Source organism: Ovis aries, chromosome 16 (genome assembly GCF_016772045.2).
Source record: "Ovis aries strain OAR_USU_Benz2616 breed Rambouillet chromosome 16, ARS-UI_Ramb_v3.0, whole genome shotgun sequence".
NCBI lineage: Eukaryota > Metazoa > Chordata > Mammalia > Artiodactyla > Bovidae > Ovis > Ovis aries.
In genome coordinates, this window is record NC_056069.1 from 31,688,542 (window position 1) to 31,705,396 (window position 16,855).

Here is a 16,855-nt window from a genome sequence, read left to right on the forward strand (position 1 = left end):
AAAGACTTTTTTGAGAATGAGACAGTCAAAATTTACTCATTCTTTTCTCTCAAAAGAGAGGTTAGGATTAAGCATTAGGGAAGGGTTTAAATAGCTGTCTGCAGGGGTAAATGTAGCTCAGTCGTGTCCCACCCTTCGGAACCCCATGGACTGTAGTCCATGGAATTCTCCAGGCCAGAAGAGTGAGTAGCCGTTCCCTCCTCCAGAGGATCTTCCTGATCCAGGATTCGAACCGGGGTCTGCTATACTGCAGAGGGATTCTTTACCAGCTGACCTACCGGGGATCTGGGCTTCCCTGATGGCTCAGACAGTAAAGGACCCTCCTGCCAATGCAGGAAACACAAATTAGATCTCGGGGTTGGGAAGATCCCCTGGAAGAGGAAATGACAACCCACTCCAGTATTCTTGCCTGGAGAATCCCATGGACTGAAGAGTCTGGCGGGCTACAGTCCATGGGGTCACAAAGAGTCAGATGCGGCTGAGAGACTAACACTTTCAAGGGTAAATGTAATGATTATTTCAGCAGACATTTATTAAGAGCTGACGTTGTCTTAGGCACTGTTTAGTGTTGGTTGCTCAGTCATGTCCAACTCTTTGTGACCCCACGGGCTGTAGCCCACCAGGTTCCTCTGCTCCATGGAATTCTCTACAGGCAAGAATACTGGAGTGGGTTCCCATTTCCTTTTACAGGGGATCTTCCCCACCCAGGGAATGAACCGGGGTTTAGAGCCACCAGAGAGGCCTAGGCACTATTTAAGGGACTAGGAACTCCAATGGTGAACAAGGCATATGTGGTTTCTGCTTTCCTGATCTTAGTATGATAGAGTAAATAGACATTACTGAACAATGAATTTCCTGGGTGCTGAGTGTTATGAGACAGAACAAGATAATCTGGAGGTCAAGGAAAACTAGTGACATGTGAAGTCTGAGTGTTCTTAGTCAATAACATGCTGAGGTATGGGAGAGACTAAAGCTCTCCGAAACTGAAGGAATGTTGCTGGGCAGACCCACAAGGGCCTTGTAAACAGTGTAAAGGCATAGAGTTTCTCATGATGGCGAAGGGAAGTCTTGAAGATTGAGCAGGATAGTGATATCGTAAATTTTACTTTGTAAAGAGAATTCTATGGAGAAAAGATTAAATGGGATGAAATAGAAGTAGAGATTAGTTGGGAGATTGTTAGAAATCTAGCTGAGCACCGAAGAATTGATGCTTTTGAACTGTGGTGTCGCAGAAGACTCTTGAGAGTCCCTTGGACTGCAAGGAGATCCAACCAGTCCATTCTGAAGGAGATCAGCCCTGGGATTTCTTTGGAAGGAATGATGCTAAAGCTGAAAGTCCACTACTTTGGCCACCTCATGCGAAGAGTTGACTCATTGGGAAAGACTCTGATGCTGGGAGGGATTGGGGGCAGGAGGAGAAGGGGATGACAGAGGATGAGATGGCTGGATGGCATCACCAGCTTGATGAACGTGAGTTTGAGTGAACTCCGGGAGTTGGTGATGGACAGGGAGGCCTGGCGTGCTGCAATTCATGGGGTCGCAAAGAGTCAGACACGACTGAGCGACTGAACTGAACTGAACTGAATGTTAGTAATCCAGATGAAACCATGGTGGCAAATGAGATTAGAAAATTGACAGAGGGAATTGCCTGGTGGTCCAGTGGTTAGGGGCTTGCCTTAGTGATAACCTGCCTGCCAGTGCTGGAGACATAAGAGATCTGGGTTTGATCCCTGGGTCAGGAAGATACCCTGGAAGGGGAAATGGCAACCGACTCCAGTATTCTTGCCTGGAGGATTTCGTGGACAGAGGAGCCTAATGGACTACCATCCATGGGATTGCAGAGTTGATTGCAACTGAGTGACTTCCGCTAACTCAGTGCATTGGTTAGGACTCCACTCTTCACTGAAGGGGCTGTAGGTCTGATCCCTGGTGGGGCAACTGAGCTTCTACAAGCCACCTGGTGAGGCCAAAAAAAAAAAAAAAAAAAGGACAAGAAGGCATTTTACATTTGGATCTGTATAGAGCTGGGAGGAGAGAGCTAACCTTAGAGATCTGGAAAATTTTAGCATAAAATGGCTGTTGAAGCCATGGGAAATGGTGAGATTGTTTTAGGAGAATCTGTGGGAATGATGGACTACTGAGCTGATTGTAGATTAACTTGAACTCCTGGTGTTTAAATATTATTATCATCATTATTATTTACAGAGTTTTTAAGATGAAGAAATTGCACCTAGAAATAGGCATTTTAGAAATTCCAATCTATATGGCTGCTTTCCTATAAAACAACAACTGCTAAGTCACATCAGTCGTGTCCGACTGTGTGACCCCATAGACTGCGGCCCACCAGGCTCCTGTCCCTGGGATTCTCCAGGCAAGCATACTGGAGTGGGTTGCCATTTCCTTCTCCAGTGCATGAAAGTGAAAAGTAAAAGTGAAAGTGAATTTGCTCAGTCCTGTCCAACTCTTCACGACCCCATGGACTGCAGCCCACCAGGCTCCTCCATCCATGGGATTTCCCAGGCAAGGGTACTGGAGTGGGTTGCCATTGCTGTCTTTGAAAACAACAACTAGTGCCGGGAGCCAGCACGGGAGATGCCACGCATGACAAGGTCATGCAGAGAGGCCTGATGGGCAAGGCAAGTCAGGTCTCAAGGGGTCCTCTGTCTGAGCATCTACCCCGAAACCAAAATCTGTCTGTTTACTGTCTGCTATACTATACTCTTCTAACATTACCACCTTTTCTCTGGAAAGAGTTAATTTAGAGCTCCAGTTAACAGTCTCCTGTATATAGAAAGAATGTCTCGGCTTAAACCCCCTTTGATGGCTTTCTAACCTATTTGACCGGTCTGCTTTACAACTTGTGGATTGTTTACAGCCCCCAGCTGTGAGAGGCATGAAGCTCAAAACATCTTAAAGATATAGAGCTTTTTAGAGTTAAGAATTAGTTTGGTGAAGTGTGTGTTGAGTTAATGTTTGCTGCCAGGCCTCCATATCCTTTATCTTTTAGGCACCTGGGAGGATATTAATCAATGTAATCAGGATGCAGAAATAGGAATATAGTAGTTTTGATGTTAGCAACACTAGACCTTTGAGTTAATGAATTTTCTCTTTGTTATAAATCACTGTACTTTTTTCCTTGTTATAAATTATTGTATCCTTGCTATGTAAGAATGTAACTTTATTTAGTGCTTTCTGAGAGTGGCAACAGACTTTGGGAAGAACAACACAAATAAGTCTTCTGGTTGACAAAGCCGTATCAAAAAAGGGCCATAAAATGTTAATTGGCCTTCTGGCCAAAAGATGATGTAAATCACCTAAGACTTGTGTATACAACTAGGTATGCAGAGAGAAAGCCTGGTCTCGATAAGAGTCAGGGCTGCTGATGCATAATTTTATATTATCCATTGATCTCTATGTACAAAAAAAGGTATAAAAAGCCTTTACAACAATAGAGGACGGGCAAGTCACTGGACTGGTATCCCCCGTGTCTTTACTCTATTTTCTGACTGAATTCCCATCTGGAGCGGGGAGGCTCACCATGTCTACTTGCTTGCCCCGGCTTCTAAGATCCATGAGAGAGGGAGCCCAAGGCAGGGCACTCTCCGCTATTCAAATGGATGCCGGTGGCCTAATGTAGATGGTGCAAACTTCTTGTCCTGAAGTTTTATTGGCTTTCCCCTTAAACCAAGTTATTCAGCCTCTTTTCTCCACTAAATTTTCCTACTACACTATTTCTTCCTAATCTCTCTTTATATTTCTAATTAAATAAATACGTTTTCCTCACCTACGCCATCTCCCCTTTGAATTCCCTGGATCCACCGGGGCAGGAACCCGACAAACTAGATTAAGCCAAACAGAGATCGCCATTTCTCCATGGAATTTGGACTACCCAGTTCAACACAGCCCCCATCACTTTTTAGAGTCTTAGACCCAGTGAATATCATTCCTTTTTACCTGCCTTTTTCTTAAAGCATTTCAATTTGGACTTTTGGCCTACAGGGTCAGAATGGACATGGGTGAAGGACTTTATACCTAAGAAGTATCAATGTTTATAGGCTTGGCAGTAAAGAAAAAACCTGAAAAGACAGTATGGCAGCTGGAGAAAGGAAAAGCAGAGGAGTATGACATCAAGTTTAATGGTTCTATGAAGACCTACAAGACCTTTTAGAACTAACACCCAAAAAAGATGTCCTTTTCATTATAGGGGACTGGAATGCAAAAGTAGGACGTCAAGAAACACCTGGAGTAACAGGCAAATTTGGCCTTGGAATGCGGAATGAAGCAGGGCAAAGACTAATAGAGTTTTACCAAGAAAATGCACTGGTCATAGCAAACACCCTCTTCCAACAACACAGGAGAAGACTCTACACATGGACATCACCAGATGGTCAACACTGAAATCAGACTGATTATATTCTTCGCAGCCAAAGATGGAGAAGCTCTATACAGTCAACAAAAACAAGACCAGGAGCTGACTGTGGCTCAGATCATGAACTCCTTATTACCAAATTCAGACTCAAATTGAAGAAAGTAGGGAAAACCACTAGACCATTCAGGTATGACCTAAATCAAATCCCTTATGATTATAGAGTGGAAGTGAGAAATAGATTTAAGGGCCTAGATCTGATAGATAGAGTACCTGATGAATTATGGAATGAGGTTCGTGACATTGTACAGGAGACAGGGATCAAGACCATCCCCATGGAAAACAAATGCAAAAAGGCAAAATGGCTGTCTGAGGAGGCCTTACAAATAGCTGTGGAAAGAAGAGAAGCGAAAAGCAAAGGAGAAAAGGATAGATATAAGCATCTGAATGCAGAGTTTCAAAGAATAGCAAGAAGAGATAAGAATGCCTTCTTCAGCAATCAATGCAAAGAAATAGAGGAAAACAACAGAATAGGAAAGACTAGAGATCTCTTCAAGAAAATTAGAGATACCAAGGGAATATTTCATGCAAAGATGGGTTTGATAAAGGACAGAAATGGTCTGGACCTAACAGAAGCAGAAGATATTAAGAAGAGGTGGCAAGAATACACAGAATAACTGTACAGAAAAGATCTTCATGACCCGGATAATCATGATGACGTGATCACTCATCTAGAGCCAGACAGTCAAGTGGGCCTTAGAAAGCATCACTATGAACAAAGCTAGTGAAGGTGATGGAATTCCAGTGGAGCTATTTCAAATCCTGAAAGATGATGCTGTGATAGTGCTGCACTCAATATGCCAACAAATTTGGAAAACTCAGCAGTGGCCACAGGACTGGAAAAGGTCAGTTTTCATTCCAATCCCAAAGAAAGGCAATGCCAAAGAATGCTCAAACTACTGCACAATTGCACTCATCTCACATGCTAGTAAAGTAATGCTCAAAATTCTCCAAGCCAGGCTTCAGCAATACGTGAACTGTGAACTTCCAGATGTTCAAGCTGGTTTTAGAAAAGGCAGAGGAACCAGAGATCAAATTGCCAACATCCGCTGGATCATGGAAAAAGCAAGAGAGTTCCAGAAAAACATCTACTTCTGCTTTATTGACTATGCCAAAGCCTTTGACTGTGTGGATCACAATAAACTGTGGAAAATTCTGAAAGAGATGGGAATACAGACCACCTGACCTGCCTCTTGAGAAATCTGTATGCAGGTCAGGAAGCAACAGTTAGAACTGGACATGGAACAACAGACTAGTTCCAAATAGGAAAAAGAGTACGTCAAGGCTGTATATTGTCACCCTGCATATTTAACTTAAATGCAGAGTACATCATGAGAAACTCTGGACTGGAAGAAACCCAAGCTGGAATCAAGATTGCCAGGAGAAGTATCAATAACCTCACATATGCAGATGACACCACCCTTATGGCAGAAAATGAAGAGGAACTCAAAAGCCTCTTGATGAAAGTGCAAGGGGAGAGTGAAAAAGTTGGCTTAAAGCTCAACATTCAGAAAACGAAGATCATGGCAAGTGGTCCCATCACTTCACGGGAAATAGATGGGGGAACAGTGGAAACAGTGTCAGATTTTATTTTTTGGGGCTCCAAAATCACTGCAGATGGTGACTGCAGCCATGAAATTAAAAGACGCTTACTCCTTGGAAGGAAAGTTATGACCAACCTAGATAGCATATTCAAAAGCAGAGACATTACTTTGCCAACAAAGGTCCATCTAGTCAAGGCTATGGTTTTTCCAGTGGTCATGTATGGATGTGAGAGTTGGACTGTGAAGAAGGCTGAGCACCGAAGAATTGATGCTTTTGAACTGTGGTGTTGGAGAAGACTCTTGAGAGTCCCTTGGACTGCAAGGAGATCCAACCAGTCCATTCTGAAGGAGATTAATCCTGGGATTTCTTTGTAAGGAATGATGCTAAAGCTGAAAGTCCAGTACTTTGGCCACCTCATGCGAAGAGTTGACTCATTGGAAAAGACTTTGATGCTGGGAGGGATTGGGAGCAGGAGGAGAAGGGGACGACAGAGGATGAGATGGCTGGATGGCATCACCGACTCGATGGACGTGAGTTTGAGTGAACTCCGGGAGTTGGTGATGGACAGGACGGCCTGGCATGTTGCAATTCATGGGGCTGCAAACAGTCTGAACTGAACTGAGCTGATGACATCAAGGAGGTCAATGTTTCAAAGAGATGATATGATCAGCATTGCTAAATGCTGCAACGTACTTAAGCTGAGTAAAGATTAGGAACGTTCCATGGTGGGTAGGGGAGTATAGGAATAACTAAGTAGGTTAAGGAATAGTTTGGAAAATGAATTGGCAATGATCAAACTATCATTAAACAATGAGAGAGGAAAGAAAGGACTACTTGCAGAAGGTGATATGTCAAGCCAGTTTTAGTGTTTGTGTTTTGCTATGAGAGAATCTTAATGTAAATGCTGATAGAGAAGAATCTAGCTGAGAGGAAGATGACAAAATATATGAAAAACCCTCCTGAGATGCAGGAACCCCAGGAAACGTGAGTTCAATTCCTGGATTGGGAAGATTCCGCTGGAGGAGGGCATGGCAATCCACTCAGTATTCTTGCCTGGAGAATCCCATGGACAGAGGAGCCTGGTGGGCTACAATCCCTGGAATCTCAGAGTCTGCCGTGAGTGAAGCTGCTTAGCACACAGGCACCTTAATTAAAAAATAACTTTGTTGTTTTAAAAATACTGATCATCATCTGACATCTCAGGCTTATCACAAACCTTAAGCTTATTATTATTTTTTAATTATCTGAAATGCAATAAAATGAGGTATGCCTGTCCTAGGAGGTGTGATCATTGGAAGCAATCTTAGAAGCTTCCTACTACAGAACAGAATGGAAAGATTTGAAATGGATCTAGGGCATAATATCACAGTAGCATCAGTGGGATCTGGTAGAAGTTCATGACCTTGAATTTATATGATAGCAGTTTCTCAGACATTGAGATTTCCTCCAGGAGCGTTTAGTAATCAGGCACCTACAAGGATAATAAGATTGAAGACCCAAGAATGAAGTTAGTGTTAAAACACAGTTCTCTGTGGTACAGGTTTTGTGTCAGTTAATAATTATCAGGTGTTCTCTGGAGTGAAAACGGATTGTTCAAACTTAAGGAGAGTTGACAAACTCAGGGTAGTTCTGGCTACCATATCCCTGTGTCTGTTTTAAGGCAACATTGGAAAGGAGATAGTCTTGTGGTTAAGACTTTGGTTTGAAGATAGCCTGGGCTAAAGTCTTAGTTCAACTTAATAGTGGGGTGAAAGTAGCTCAGCCATGTCCGACTCTTTGCGACCCCACAGTCTATACAGTCCATGGAATTCTCCAGGCCAGAATACTGAAGTGGGTAGCCTTTCCCTTCTCCAGGGAATCTTCCCAACCAGGGATCAAACCAGGGTGACTTTGGGCAAATTGTTTAACTTCATCAATATTCCATTTCCTCACCTTTAAAATAGTGTTGTTGTGAAAAGCAAATGAGAAAATACACGGGAAGCACTTATATTAACATTAGTACCTGTACACAGCAAGCTTTCATTACATGATCTTCATTATTATGCCCCAGTATAAAGTTTATATTCTATTTGCTAGCTGCTAAAATTTTTTAAAAACTACTTATGGATCAAAAAATGAAATCTTTGGAAATTCCCTGATGATCCTGTGATTAGGTCTTGGCACTTTCATTGCTTGGCCCTGGGGTTCAATATCTGATCCGGGAACTAAGATCCCACAAGTTGCATGGTGCAGCCAAAAACAGAGAAATTGTTTTATGGTTACCAAAATGAACTCATACTCTGGGATATCCCCAGTGAGCCCACAGATACAGCAAGCTGAAAAAGGGATCCCGACAAGTCCAGATTTTTCAGAGGGGCCTTTAGTACTTTACATATGCTATAGATAACTAGAGTTATTTCCTCCTTTTCTTCCTTCAGGCAATGTGTTGAAACCAGTATGATAGTATGTACTTGAGAACAGTTACTTAGTTGCTTCTCAGCTTGTAGATGATGGCCTTGATTCTTGCAGTAGTTAAACTCTAATGTTGGCTTGGAAACTTTAAACTAGAAGCATACTCAGTCATTCCTGTGGAGCTGAGAAAGAAGACAGGACAGCCTCAGGTGGCAAAAATCCCAGAAGATAGCAGGCTAAGCAGGGGATGACACACCAGTTCTAGAAATTTCTTTTCAGCATTATTGTCCCAAGTGGCTGCTAAATCTTGAGTGTTCAAGTTTAACTCTGGCCCGGTCTTGGAATAGCAACAATATGAAGTGTATTAGCATGCAGATGTGGAAGTGGTTACTATTCTCCTGGAAGTTGGAGAAACTCCTGAATGTTTATATTGTCTAAGGGTCTTTTAGGATCCAAGGGTTGCTGCTCTCATTTTTAAATTTTTCTTGCAAACAAGGAACTTACTGAACCCTCCCTGGTCTCACTGTGGATCTTCCTCTTTTCCTTAACTTCTTAATGTTGGAGTACCCCTGTGTATTACTTAGTCATTTTAATATATTTGGAATTAAATCTATTATGGTAACATTTGTTTTCTATTTGTTTTACTCTTCTATGTTACTTCTGTCTCATTTCTTACATTATTTTGGATTAATGTTTTTCTCAATTATTCGAGCCTCTATGATGACTTCCAAACAGGACTGGAAGTAGGATGAGGTGAAGCAGGTGATTGCCTAAGTTGCCAAATTTAAGAGGGGATCAAAACTCAGAAATCAAGATAAATGATATTGTTACACATTGTTTTTAGAAAGCATAATGAATGAAAGACTTCCACTGCCAGAGAGTAGATGTACCTTTCACTATTTGTCCCACTAAGCACAACACCAACAACAAAAAACCCTATACCTTATGTAAAAAACCAACATAAGAAGACTCTGAAAGAAAAACAGAAGAAAGAAGGCTGAGTTGGGATCTCAGAATCTGAGAAACAACAAACTGGTAAATTTCTAGAATTTTCTTTTGGCCTATATATCCCAGATTTGTAGGCAAAGAACCCAGCAAATCAGAGGTGCCAGTGAGCCTAAGGGAAAAAAAGCCTGCTCAACAAAACCCTGCTGTCTCTAGTTGAAGCACCAAGAAAGGGGAAGCTTCACAAGATTCTTAGGAAAAAGTCTTCGTAAAGTTTTCATAAAACTTATAGAAAAAAAAAAAACTGCTCTATTGAAGCCAAGACATCACAGGAAGGAATATGGTCCCATCCCTACCCACAGCAGCAAAGCTGAGTGAGGAGCCTAAACGTCTGCCATCTCAGGGCCATAATGAGGAACCCCAATTCCTCTTCTCTGATGCGATGGTGTCAGAGAAGGCCAAACAGGAGCCCAGATTTTTATTCACACTGAGCAGTAACAAAGTCCCCCTAGCTCTTTCCCTGGGGTGATGTCACAGGAGGCGTAGTGGAGCATCAAGACTCTCACCATTATTCAGCAGTAAGAGGCCACCTCCATGGCCTTGTCAGTAAAGACCATATAGGGAGCCAGAACATCTGTCCCTGCCCAGCAGTGACAAGGATCAATCTCCTCCTTGGGTGCCAGTGGAGGCCAAGTGAGGAACCTGGACTTCTACCTCCATTGAGCAGTAATAAGGTGCTCTTTTCCTTTGCAGGAGCTGTGTCATTAAAAAAACAAATAAACAAACAGTCGAAACAGAGGATTTAAATAAAATGCAGAGTCTTATAACTTGTAAAATATCCAAGTTTCCATTTTAAAAGTTATTCATCCTAAGGAAAAAAAAATAACCTATTCTACTAAGCAAGAACCAATAGATTTTAAACTATTTTCAATCAATAGGTGCCAACAAAAAGAAGACAGAGATGTAAGAATGAGTAGACCATTTTATCCATGCTGAAAATGTTTCAAGAAGCAATTATGAACATGGGTGAAATAAATGAAGAAAATTACAAAGCCTCAGCAAAGTAATAGAAGATAAAAAGAAGAACCAAATGGAAATTTGAGAACTAAAAATTCAATAACTGAAATAAAAAGGTCTATGGATGGGTTCAGCAGAACTAAGAGTACAGAGAAAAGAATCAGTGAACTGAAAGATGGAAGAATCAAAAAATACCCCAATTTGAAGAACAGAGAGAAGAGGGAAAGTTAAAAAGAAGAAAGAAAGAGAGAACAGAGCTTCAGGAATCTATGGGGACTACAGCAAAAGATTTAACATTCATGTCAGCAGAGACCCAAAAGGAAAGAAGAAAGAGTGAGGCTAAAAAAGTATCAATACTTGAATAACTAAATGGCTGAAAACTTCTCAAACTGGATAAGAGGTGTAAACATACGGATTCAAGATGATGAGCAAACTCCAACCAGGTAAGTCAAAGAAATCAAAATCAAGATACATCATAATTAAACTTATGAAGCCTAAAGACAAATTCTTAAATGCAGCCAGAAAAGAAGTAAAAACTTATGAGAGAAAAACAATTCAGATGACCGTAGATTTCTCATCAGGAATCAGAATGTCAGAGGGATGTGGCATAATATTTTTCATATTCCTTCTGTTCTATTTGGTGGCTCCTTTTGAGTTTCCAAATACGTGTATATTAGACTTCCTATTGGCATTCGCGATGTTTTTTTCTTTTTTTAACCTCTTCTGTATTTGCCATCTCTTGCCTTTTCTGCTTGCTTTCACATGGACATTTTCTTCTGATCTTGTAGCTCACTGATTCTCTGCTCAGGTGTGTCTAATCTTTTAATTTATTGAGTTCCTGATTTGGTTGTTATTTATGTTTAGTTATTTTTACCTTTTGTTACCATTTCAAATTCTCTCCGTTTCTCAATCTTGTCTTTAATTTTCTTGTACACATTAAGAGTGGTTATTTTACAGTCTATATCTCATTGTCTGGAGATTCTGTTTCTTTGTTGCTTTTCTTGTTTTTTTTTTTTTATCATGTTGTTTTATTTCCTTATTTCTTAATTATTTTTTCTTGAATACTGATATTATGTGTGAACATTTTAATAAATAATTTGAGGCATACAATGACTTTATCTTCCTCCATGAAGTGATTTACTTTTGCATTTGGCAGGCAGCTAGGGACATTGGTAACTGGGATAAGCTTTGCCAGTGTTAGAGACAGAGGTGATTCAAACTTTGACTTCTTGCCCTTTGAGGAATAATCTACTTCCTGTTCTCTTTTTTTCTAGGGTATAGGTTCTTCTTGTGGCTCAGATGGTAAGGAATCTTGTTGTAATGTGGGAGACCCGGGTTCCATCCCTGGGTCAGTAAGATCTCCTGGAAAAGGGACTGGCTGTCCACTCCAGTATTCTTGCCTGGAGAATTCCATGGACAGAGAAGCCTGGCGGGCTACAGTCTGATTATGTATCTTTGGTAAACTTTGGGGCTTCTGTGGTGGTTTAGATGGTAAAGAATCAGCCTGTAACGCAGGAGACCTGGGTTCGATCCCTGAGTTGGGAAGATTCCCTGGAGGAGGGCATAACAACCCACTGGTATTCTTGCCTAGAGAATCCCATGGACAGAGGAGCCAGGTGGGCTACAGTCCATGGGGTCACAAGGAATCAGAAACGGCTGACTACGCACAACATAGGTTCTTGCTGCTGCTGCTGCTAAGTCTCTTCAGTCGTGTCCGACTCTGCGACCCCATAGACAGCAGCCCACCAGGCTCCCCCATCCCTGGGATTCTTTAGGCAAGAATACTGGAGTGGGTTGCCATTTCCTTCTCCAATGCATGAAAGTGAAAAGTCAAAGTGAAGTTGCTCAGTCATGTCCGACTCTTCAAGACCCCATGGACTGCAGCCTACCAGGCTCCTCCGTCCATGGGATTTTCCAGGCAAGCGTACTGGAGTGGGGTGCCATTGCCTTCTCCACATAGGTTCTTAACTCACATCAAATCCTCTTCTTTGTTAGTATGCAGATTTGTTCTCACTGCTCGTTTCTGGAATGTTATCACCAACCTCGTATACGTTATCACCAATGACTTCTTTAAATATTCCATAACTGTCTATGCTGGTAATCTTTTGTCCTTCCTTGAGCCAGACAGAGTTAAATGGGAAGTAATGCCTTGTCCAGGCTACCCTGATGGTGATTGTGATAAATGAGAGCTTTTCTTAGGTCTAAGTGAAAACCTCGGAGTTAGAGTAAGGGCACATGGGTTTACTGTGAGACTCCCTTCCTTTTGTAAGCTTCATAGCCCAGAGCTTTATTTTATTGATAAAGACAGCACTTTCTTATGTGTTCACTGATTTCTTCTGAATCTTTTAAACTCCTATTTTGTTTTTTTCCCTCTGAGGATCAGGCAAACAAGAGTTCAGCGGTTGATGTCAGTCAAAAATCATACATATACACATATATAACATTATAGTGGGTATAAAGAAAGACATTGAGGATTGTGTTGTGTGACCAGTCTGTTTATAACCTATAGTAGGGAGGAGACCTGGGATGGTCATTCAGTTCAGTTCAGTTCAGTTGCTCAGTCATGTCCGACTCTTTGCGACCCCATGAATTGCAGCACACCAGGCCTCCCTGTCCATCGCCAACTCCCGGAGTTCACTCAGACTCACGTCCACCAAGTTGGTGATAGCCATCTCATCCTCTGTAGTCCTCTTTTCCTCCTGCCCCCAATCCCTCCCAGCATCAGGGTCTTTTCCAATGAGTCAACTCTTCGCATGAGGTGGCCAAAGTACTGGAGTTTCAGCTTTAGCGTCATTCCTTCCAAAGGAATCCCAGGGCTGATCTCCTTCAGAATGGACTGGTTGGATCTCCTTGCAGTCCAAGGGACTCTCAAGAGTCTTCTCCAACACCACAGTTCAAAAGCATCAATTCTTAGAGACTCTTAATTTGGAGGTACTCCCACCCAAGTAATTTGTCTTTCCCCAAAATACTCATGACTGATAATTGCACTTCATAAGATGACATTAACTAGAAGAAAAGTGATAAAGTAACGTTTTCAATACATTTTGAACCTTTATTGAAATAAAGTGATAGGAGTAGCAGAATGGGACATGGGAATTAATTGAAAACTGAACAATAAATGGAGTGAAAAAATTTAGCATTTTTCCCCTGAGCACTAAAGTACTTCAATTTAGTATCTGTTACTGGCCAAACCATTGTTGTTGGGGTCATTGGTTTCTTTCGCAAGATGCACACACTGGGCTTAAGAAAGCTTCAGTTCAGTTCAGTTGCTCAGTCATGTCCGACTCTTTGTGACCCCATGAATCGCAGCACGCCAGGCCTCCCTGTCCATCACCGACTCCTGGAGTTCACTCACACTCACATCCATCGAGTCAATGATGCCATCCAGCCATCTCATCCTCTGTCGTCCCCTTCTCCTCCTGCCCCCAATCCCTCCCAGCATCAGGGTCTTTTCCAATGAGTCAACTCTTCACACGAGGTGGCCAAAGTACTGGAGTTTCAGCTTTAGCATCATTCCTTCCAAAGAAATCCCAGGGCTGATCTCCTTTAGAATGGATTGGTTGGATCTCCTTGCAGTCCAAGGGACTCTCAAGAGTCTTCTCCAACACCACAGTTCAAAAGCATCAATTGTTCAGTGCTCAGCCTTCTTCACAGTCCAACTCTCACATCCATACATGACTACTGGAAAAACCATAGCCTTGACTAGACGGACCTTAGTCAGCAAAGTAATGTCTCTGCTTTTGAATATGCTATCCAGGTTGGTCATAACTTTTCTTCCAAGGAGTAAGCGTCTTTTAATTTCATGGCTGCAGTCACCACCTGCAGTGATTTTGGAGCCCCAAAAATAAAGTCTGACACTGTTTCCACTGTTTCCCCATCTATTTCCCATGAAGTGATGGGACCAGATGCCATGATTTTCGTTTTCCGAATGTTGAGCTTTAGGCCAACTTTTTCACTCTCCTCTTTCACTTTCATCAAGAGGCTTTTTAGTTCCTCTTCACTTTCTGCCATAAGGGTGGTGTCATCTGCATATCTGTGGTTATTGATATTTCTCCCGGCAATCTGGATTCTGGGTTGTGTTTCTTCCAGTCCAGCGTTTCTCATGATGTACTCTGCATTTAAGTTAAATAAGCAGGGTGGCAATATACAGCCTTGACGTACTCTTTTTCCTATTTGGAACCAGTCTATTATTCCATGTCCAGTCCTAACTGTTGCTTCCTGACCTGCATACAGATTTCTCAAGAGGCAGATCAGGTGGTCTGGTATTCCTGTCTCTTTCAGAATTTTCCACAGTTTATTGTGATCCACACAGTCAAAGGCTTTGGCATAGTCAAGAAAGCTTCAGGTTTGCCTAATACTGAAATAGCCTGTTAATGTGCCTCTGTCTCCTCTTAGGTTGGAAGTTTTTTGAGGATTGAGACTATGTCTTCTCTGTGGGCTCTCAGGTATCAACAGGGCACAGCCTCTCTCATTTTTGGAGGTTTCTGGCATATTAGAGCATTGAGAAATCCTGAAACAGGTTTCTAAAAATGGTAGCCTTTTTAAAAGTGTTGATTTAACAAATTTCTGATTTTTGCAAATTAAAGTATAATATAATATAGTTATGCATCCCCCCCGCCATGACAGGATTTTTAGAAAGAAGATAATTGATAGTGCCAAACAGGCATAAAAAGTTAAAGTTGTAGAATCACCATCTTGCATTCCTGTCACTGTATGTCTGTCTCTGAGGCCTTTCAAGTATATGAAGTCTGAATTCAGATGGACCTCCTGCTTCCTCTGACTCCAACTCTTGCATTGGCCTTGGTCGTATTCATCTTCGTACCAGGAGCCTATCACTCTTTGTGAACCTATGGACTCTAGCCTACCAGGATCCTCTGTCTGTGGGATTCTCCAAAGTGGTTTGCCGTGCCCTCCTCCAGGGAATCTTTCCAACCCAGGGACGGAACCTGCATCTCCTGTGGCTCCTGAATTGCAGGTGGATTCTTTGCCATTGAGCCACTGGGTTTGCCATTTCATATATAGTAGTGTGTGTATGTCAACCCCACTCCCCCACTTTGTTGCTCCCTACTCACTCCCTGGTAACCGTAAGCTAGTTTTCTATATCTGCAACTCTATTTCTGTTTTGTAGATAAGTTCATTTGTACCCTTTTTTAAAAGTCCGCATATAAGCAATATCATGTTATCTTTCTCTTTCTTTGTCTGACTTACTTCACTTAGTATGACAACTTCTGGGTCCATCCATGTTGCTGCAAATATCATTATTTTGTTCTTTTTTTATGGCTGAGTAATGTATATGGAAACGTGAAAGACCATGAATAGGCAAACTAATCTTGAGAAAGAAAAATGGATCTGGAGGAATCAGGCTCCCTGACTGCAGACTAAACTACAAAGTTACAGTAATCAAAACAGCATGGTACTGGCATGCATGCACACGCACGCGCGTGCACCCACCCACACACACACACACACACACACACACACACAGAAGTATAGATCAATGGAACAGAATGGAGACCAGAGATAAACCCATGCACCTAATTATGGTCACCTGATCTATGACCACCTGACCTGCCTCTTGAGAAATCTGTATGCAGGTCAGGAAGCAACAATTAGAACTGGACATGGAATAACAGGCTGGTTTCAAATAGGAAAAGGAGTATGTCAAGGCTGTATATTGTCACCCTGCTTATTTAACTTATATGCAGAGTACATCATGAGAAACGCTGGATTGGAGGAAGCACAGCTGGAATCCAGATTGCCGGGAGAAATATCAATAACCTCAGATATGCAGATGACACCACCCTTATGGCAGAAAGTGAAGAGGAACTCAAAAGCCTCTTGATGAAAGTGAAAGAGGAGAGTGAAAAAGTTGGCCTAAAGCTCAACATTCAGAAAACGAAGATCATGGCATCTGGTCCCATCACTTCAAGGGAAATAGATGGGGAAACAGTGAAAACAGTGTCAGATTTTATTTTTGGGGGCTCCAAAATCACTGCAGATGGTGACTGCAGCCATGAAATTAAAAGATGCTTACTCCTTGGAAGAAAAGTTATGACCAACCTAGATAGCATATTCAAAAGCAGAGACATTATTTTGCCAACTAAGGTCCGTCTAGTCAAGGCTATGGTTTTTCCTGTGGTCATGTATGGATGTGAGAGTTGGACTGTGAAGAAGGCTGAGCACTGAACAATTGATGCTTTTGAACTGTGGTGTTGGAGAAGACTCTTGAGAGTCCCTTGGACTGCAAGGAGATCCAACCAGTCCATTCTGAAGGAGATCAGCTCTGGGATTTCTTTGGAAGGAATGATGCTAAAGCTGAAACTCCAGTACTTTGGCCACCTCGTGTGAAGAGTTGACTCATTGGAAAAGACCCTGATGCTGGGAGGGATTGGGGGCAGGAGGAGAAGGGGACGACAGAGGATGAGATGGCTGGATGATATCACTGACTTGATGGACATGAGTCTGAGTGAACTCCGGGAGTCGGTGATGGACAGGGAGGCCTGGTGTGCTGCGATTCATGGGGCTGCAAAG